General features: G+C 38.3%; 1 pseudogene; it reads left to right on the top strand.

Moving 5' to 3' along the window:
- Nucleotides 1-559: 559 nt before the first annotated feature.
- LOC147629905 (carbonic anhydrase 2-like) lies at nucleotides 560-5,475 on the top strand (annotated as a pseudogene).
- Nucleotides 5,476-8,242: the final 2,767 nt, after the last annotated feature.

Raw genomic sequence — 8,242 nt, 5'->3', positions numbered from 1 at the left:
CCCATTGCCCCATCTATTGCATACATAGTGCCCAATTGTAGGAACACTCCATCGTTGCTAAGGAACATGTCGCATATGGCTATGGTGCTCTCTATGGCTATGTGTGTGTGTGTGTGTGTGTGTGTGTGAGAGAGAGAGAGAGAGAGATAAATGTGTGTGTGTGTGTGAGAGAGAGAGAGAGAGTGTGAGAGAGAAATATGTGTGTGTGTGTGAGAGAGAGAGAGAGAGAGAGTGAGTGAGAGAGAGCACAGATAACAAGATTGGATAAAAATAGATCATTTTTGTATATCACATGCAAATTTTTCCTCCTCGCTGTGGATATTAATAATCACGTCACGTATCAGCAGTTTTGTGCATGCTGCATTTTCTCAATGGAATTTTCGGTGCGACTGATTGCATTTTTTTCAATGGAGTTTTCAGTGCCACTGATTGATTAACGAATATAAATTAAAGGCAGGAATTTATGCTAATCTTAGCTGTCGTCAATGCTATGTAAATTTCAAATTTTAATTATTTTGAGAATTTTATTTAATTTATTTTTTTTGCATGCTGCACATTATGCGGTCGCTACGAGAATGAAGGAACATGCGAGGCAGCAATGGACGCACTCGACAATCTGCTGAAGTGGGGTTTTTATTTTAATTTTTCTAAAGTAGAAAATAAATTTTATTATGATTTTTTAACTTTTAATTATATAATTATAAATTTTAAGAAATAATTTGACAGGGAGTGCCCTGAATTGAAGGGCAAAGCGAGCAAGAAGGTGGGAAGGAGCTGTCTCTGGAAGGCAAGAAGGGGGACCACGCCCTTGTTGCCCACGTGGACCTTGACCCCCTCTAGAAAATTAAAAAGGGCTTTCAAGAGTTCAAAGCCCACTTCAAGTACCCCTCCTCCCCTCTTTTACCATTTAATTTTTCTTTGCTTTTACCTTAATTTACCATTTCCATTAATTAAGCCTAAAATAATTTATTGCCCTTTTTGGGGCCCATCTTTCATTTTCTATTTGTTTTCCCCAACCACCTATTTGACTTGTTCACTCCACACAATTTCACTTCAATGTGATCACACTTTCTCACTCACTCAGACTCAAGTCTCTCTCTCTCTCTCTCTCTCTCTCTCTCTCTCTCTCTCTCTCTCTCTCTCTCTCTCTCTCTCTCTCTCACCTACACTTACATTGTCAATTGAGAGAGAGAGAGAGACACACACACACACACACACACACACACACATACACATCTCCATACTTTCTCACTCACTCAAGTCTCTCTCTCTCTCTCTCTCTCTCTCTCTCTCTCTCTCACCTACATACACAAACAGAAACTTGCCTTTCTCCACCATGATGCATTTAGCCACACAAGCCCTTACATTGTTAATTCACACACACACACACACACACACACATCTTTTTCTATGAATGGTTTTCTATAACGGTGGAGCCTTTGACAAAATGAATATATAATGTGGAGCCTTTGACAAAATGAGTATATTAATGAGGAATTTCTTCACATGAAGGAGCAAACTTTATTCAAGGCGTTGGCGGAATCACAGCACCCAAAGGTGGGATACATAATTTATATCAATACTTATATGGTTGTACATTTTTTAAATTACAACAAAAAATATATATATACTAATTGTATATGGAGTGGGCAAGGAGATTTTTATTTTGTATATGGAGTGGGAAAGGGGATCCTTTATGTTGTATATGGATAAAGTCAAATGGAAAGCTTTAAAAAGGATACATAATTTATATCAATACTTATATGGTTGTTTATTTTTTAAAATACAACATATATATATATATATATAATAATTGTATATGGAGTGGGCAAGGGGATATTTATTTTGTATATGGAGTGGGAAAGGGGATCCTTTATGTTGTATATGGATAAAGTCAAATGGAAAGCTTTAAAAAGGGGAAAAAAATGGGTGGTGGTGGGTGTAGTGGATGATAATAGCATGCTCAGATTCGCGAGTGGACCCGGCTCTTGTGCTGGGCTTGGAGCTGGGAGATGCCTTCATCGTGCGCAACATTGCTAGCTTGGTGCCCGCTCATTCCAAAGAGGTAGCCACCTTTACACACACACACTTTTTAAAAAAAAATGTGAAAGCTCTCTCACACACATACCCCCATCGAGTGACATCGACACACCCAAACCACAACTTCGACAATCACTTTACTTTTGCTTCAGTGCTTTTTAATGCAATTTACAAAGCTCTCTCTCTCTCTCTCTCTCTCTCTCTCTCTCTCTCTCATACACAGTGCGCGCACACACACAGTGCACACACACAACAATCGACAGTGATCTCGACACACACATACACTTGTGAAAAAAGTTATACTTAGACTCTCCCTCTTTAATTCACAAGAAGTTTTGGGCATTTTCCCATGTGGGAAAGAGCCCCTTTTCCCACTATGATTCCCACATTGTAGATTACGACAACATCATGAGCTTCTGCAGAGACGAGGCTTCGCATACCTAGCTAGGTGCGGTGGGGGGCAAGGGGCTGCCGGCCCCCTCGGAGCCTCGTCTGCAGAAGCTAGGTATGCGGAGCCTCGTCTGGCAGAAGCTCATGATGTTGGCGTAATCCACAATGTGGGAATCATAGTGGGAAAATGTCTAAAACTTCTTGTGTTTCTCTCTCTCACTCACACACGTGTACACAAACACACACCTACACTTACTAAAAAATTTCTCTGTGTGTGTGTGTGTGTGTGTGTGTGTGTGTGTGTGTGTGTGTGTGTGTGTGAGAGAGAGATTTTATGTGGACTAGGTTAAAGTAATGCCATGAGTCCCAATGGCCCATGCCCATTTAAATTTAGTGTATAATAACAAGAAATTCAGCGAAGAAGCAAAAGTATCACATGTTCTCTGAAATTCATGCAACTTTAGTAAAGATCACAAGGCCCTCTAGCAAATGTAAACAATTTAGGCAATGTCGGGGAAAAGTTGTTTTGTAAAACTTATATTTTCAACTGAGTAAATTACAATTTGCACTATTTTTATATCATTTTATTTAAGAAATTCACATTTTTTTGTCCACGGCATTTTATTTTTGGATTTTATATCATTTTATTTAAGAAATATGTGTTGCAAATTGAGACACATATTTCTTGAACATTAGCTTAAGGCAACCAAGTTTCTTCAATAAAAAATTTGCTGAAGATCACACATGAATTTGTTGATTTTGTGGATTGCTTTTTAGACTAGCCATTCTTCCGGTGGATCTGCCACCATTGAATATGCAGTGCTACACTTGAAGGTAAGAGGTTTTTGTCAAAAAGGCCCTCATGGAAATCACAATGTGGTCTAGATATTGAACATGGAGTTTTGGTGCCACAGCTAGAGAATATTATGATAATTGGCCACAGCCGTTGCGGTGGGGTCAAGGCCTTACTTGGCATGAAGGAAGATGGGTCCAACAAATGCAGGTGTGTGTGTGTGTGTGTGTGTGTGTGTGTGTGTGTGTGAGAGAGAGAGAGAGAGAGAGAGAGAGAGAGAGAGAGAGAGAGAGAGAGAGAGAGAGAGAGGTCATTTCGGAGATGGGTGTCCATTTCCGAGATCGGTGTCCGTGCCGTGCCGACGTAAATATTTACTTCAGCGTAGCATGGCTGCGTGTGTCTTTAGAGAGTCTTCTAGAGTAATCAAACTTTTAGAAACAAATGAAAGAGTTGTCTGGAATCAGGAATCAGGATCATGAAATAGCTACACAAATCTCCTTTTCTTTAGGAAAATGCGCATCTACCATGGGATTGTGCCAAATGGCTAAGTGACAAAGTACTATGTGGAAAGTTCTAATGTTGAAGTATTATACTATAAATTGTCTTTTTCTCACAAAAGGAATATTAAATTAATCAATAGAGTATTCAAATTTTGATTTTTGAACTACATACTATGCATTGTTTTCTTTAAAAGTCATAAAAAGGAAAGTTGATTGACCCAAAAGACTATGTACACCCAAGCAATGTCTCATCATCTTTCTCTTTTAACCTTTTTGAGTGTACAAAGTATATGTACTGTCTCTCAATGTAAATCATTCATGGCTTTTTAAAATTGACATTGTGTATGTACTATCACTATGTATAGTATGTAAATTTTAATAACGTCTTTCTCCTTATTTTATCTCTTAAGAATGTAATAATCATGGGACCGTAGTTACGGGCGAGTCTGTGTGTGAGGTGTGACTCACACCTCCCCAATAACAAAAAAGCTACAAAGCAATAGCATATAGAAAAAATGATGTAAATGATCCATGGCTTCTTGCTAAGGCTTGTGTTTTGTGACTTTGAATTGCAATAGTGAGTACATTGAGGATTGGATTACCATTGCAAAGCCCTAAGGCTTGTGTTTTGTGACTTTGAATTGCAATAGTGAGTACATTGAGGATTGGATTACCATTGCAAAGCCCGCTAATAAGAGCACTAAAAGTCCAAATGCAATGCCGATTGCTCATTTGAGGACCAATGGGCTTGTGGTGTCAAGGTATGTAAACAAAAATGTGAATGTATTAGCACTTGCACACTAAAATATGGTCACTTCTGCTCAATTCATAATTCTTGAACGATATTGGCTATGTGTTGCATCTTTTAGAGGCTAGAACTACACACACTAAGTTCCCCCCACCCCCTCCTCGGCACAACCACAACACACACACACACACACACACACACACACACAATTTACATCTCTTTATGTAGTGGACATGGAAAGCTCTATATACCACCTATGATGATAAATTAATTTTCTTCATATATAAAACATGATAAGTAGTTGTACCTTTTGTTGAAGAACGTCAATGAAATACACTAGTACACTTTTCTAGAGACAATGAAATACACTAGTACACTTTTCTAGAGACAATGAAATACTTAGTGTACTTACTACTTCTGTAGAAAGAAAGCTCTATGTACATCAATTGTGATCACATTAGTTTTCTTGATTTAAAAAAACATGATACAGATTACCTTTTAAGAACTTCAATGAAAGACACTAGAATACTTCTTTAGAAACAATGAAATACATTAGTGTAGAAAGTGCAATAGAGTAAAATATAGCTTAGAGACCAGTTGGGCCTTTCTCCTCCTAAGCTAGGTGCGGTGGCATATCTAGCTTGGTGTGATGGGGGGGCAGGGGGCCACCGCACCTAGCCAGGTGTATGGAGCCTTGTCTAAAGAAGTGCATGATGTTGTGATAATGCCGCGGAGCCTCGTCTACAGAAGCTCATACTTTGCCGCAATCACAAAGTGGGAAATATTTAAAACTTTGTGGAATCAAACCATGCTTTAAGTTTTTTGAAAAGTAGTTCTTGTTTGTCTTGCAGGAGTCAGTGAACATGTCATTGTGGAATTGTATGAGCTACCCATTTGTGAAGGAGGGGGTCCAACAAGAGAAGCTTGCCTTGCATGGAGCTTACTTTGATTTTGTGAATGGAGCTTTTGAGCGTTGGTCTCTCAATGTCTTTCTAAGCCCCTAGCTTAGTCCTATGAGAAAAAAGAATAATAAGCCTTCTAGTCCTTTTTAAACCCCCTAGTCCTATGGGCCTCTATTGCTACAGAGCCCCCTAGTCCGTTTATGCCCCCTTGTCCTATTTCTCCTTGTGATAAAGTCACTTTTCAGAGCTCTCTTCTCTTTGTATCCAAATGCATCTTGTACCATGGGCTTTTTCTTATATGGTATGTAGCTTGGTAATCCATAGTTTTTGTCCCTTTTATCAAAAGATTGAGTTTTATTTTTAAGATAGTCACTATATTCTTTCATAGGTTTTGTCCCTTTCCTTAATATGTGTGAGTTTAATTCTTAATAAGAAAAGTCTATTTTTTGAGTTTTTTTGCCCGGGTTTTGTATCAGTTTTAACGGAGCAAACTCTAGCTGTTGAGGTGGGGGGGCAGGGGCCCTCTGCCCCCCACCGCACCCAGCTAGGTATGGAGAGTCTCGTCTGCAGAATCTCATGATGTTGAACACTAAAAGAAAGGGGGCCTCTTTCCCACAAGGGAAAATGCCCAAAACTTGTGATATGAATCCCCCATGGGATTAAATGACTTAAAAAAGAAGCCATGAGAGGGGGCGGGAAAACTTGTACAGGATATGAATCCTTACGGGGTTAACCGATTTCAAAGGAGCCATACAAATAGATTAAAAGGTAAATCCATTACCAAAAAGCCAGCGAGTACACCTCATTCTCCATTTTATGTATGATACCATAGAGTGCAAAATCCTGTGTCAGTCTATACATAGACCATTGATATACACTTAAAAGCAAATGGCATGAGTACATAGAACATTCAAAATTGACCAGGACTCAAAGATGTTGGCCCCATCAAGTATCTGGTATGTCCAGTAGGCCCTTTCGATGGCTGCTAGCCCACAAGAAGTTTTGGGCTCCTGTTTACTTCTTTTTTGCTTATCTTCCCTGAGTCTTGGTGGTTATAGTCTGTTGTTTGAGTTCTTGAGTCTGAGTTCCCGTTAACATTTTTGGACCAATAGTTACTTTTGGTCTTTTTTCATTTTTCAAAACATTGATGTAAGGGACCTACCTTCTCTGCTCGCTACTGGGTTCTTTCAAATTTTTTCGATTATGAACCTTTTCATCTAGTTGTATATCAATGCATGTTCCATCTATCACAACAAATGTACATGTTACATGTAGATAATTTTTCTTATCATCAAGGTGGCTAGGATATTTGAATAGTTGTCTATTTGTCTGTGGGTTTATATGTTTATAGGTATCTTGAAAACACACACCCTATGCCATAGCGCTTACTGTCTCGATAAAGCCAAATCTTCCTACTTGATACATTTGGACTTTGAGACTTGGCTCCTCCCACTGTCCTAAAGCATTCATGCTAACAAGATTAAGGTGACAGTTGCAACAAGTCCTTGGTCAGGTGGTATGGCTCATAGCCATCATGCGCTAGATGCGGGCTAGTTTAGAAGAGGTTATAACTGCCAAAATCACATGATCATCATATAACCACCTTTAACTCTTATTCGATTAACTTGACAATAAATCTAGACATATTTATTTTCTCACTTTGGCTATTTTAGCCACTTAACTATCAAAGGGATGAGAATATCCTAAAATACATATGATATGTACCTGGCTTGATTACCTCTACCAGACTTTGCTAGTGGCTCTAATTGAAGTGTGTATAACAACAATGTCTAACTAGGTAATTTCACTTCACCTAACTAGGTGTTTTCACTCTACCATGTTGTCTTGGTATACCAATTATGGGGTGTCATGACTTATAAAGTATTTGTGGGGTAGTCAGCTATCCATATGAGTGGATATTTGGTAGTTTATTTATTTATTTTTAGCGGGCTCATCACTAGAGTTCCAAATTGTAACTGATGAGAATATCCTGGGGGTAACACACACATACGCATGTGTGTGCATGCGCCCACACACACACACACACACACACACACACACACACACACACACACTTAAATCTATATATGATATTCACATTTTGTTTCTAAGAAATCAACAAATTAGGGTTTTACTAAAAAATCAGTTAATCAATTTTTCTAGCACTAAGCTGGATCCTAAGCATTCTTTTAAGTTGATGCCTTTTTCAATAACTTGTTAATTACTCTAAGTTGATTCCAAAATTGCAATGTCTATATATCTCGTATGGTTTTGGGCTAGCCCTATGCATAATCAAGTCTTCCCAAAGACTCTGAAGAAATTGACAAAAAATTGAGACCGTTGATATCTTTGTATATTTGAACTCGACCTTGGGCCTTGACGACTTGGTCAAGAAGGTTGTGGTAAAATAGTCCTTGCCACATATGCATAGGTTGATGAGAAACAAGTCATAGACTTGGACTCCCGTCTACTTGTTTCTTGCTTGTCTTCCCTTAGTCTTGGTGGTTGTAATTTGTTGTCGGAGTTCCCATTAACATTTTTGGACCAATAGTTACTTTTGGTCTTTTTTAATTGTTCATAACATTGATGTAACAGACCTACAGTCTCTACTTGCTAGTAGGTTCTTTCAAATTTTTTAATTATAAACCTTTTCATCTAGTTGTACATCAATGTTTGTTCCATGTATCACAACAAATGTACATGTTATATTTAGACCATTTTTCTTATCATCAAACTATCTAGGGTCTTTAAATAGCTGTCTTTGTCTGTTTATCTATGGAATTATAAATTTATATTTATTTCAAAGACACATACACCTACACACAATAAACACACACACACACACACACACACACACAACTTGATCCGT

This window comes from Cibotium barometz, chromosome 17 (genome assembly GCF_041138505.1).
Source record: "Cibotium barometz isolate CiBa-2024 chromosome 17, ASM4113850v1, whole genome shotgun sequence".
NCBI classification, from domain to species: Eukaryota; Viridiplantae; Streptophyta; class Polypodiopsida; order Cyatheales; family Cibotiaceae; genus Cibotium; species Cibotium barometz.
Note: the sequence above shows the minus strand (reverse complement) of the source record. Positions and strands in the feature narration are given on the sequence as shown.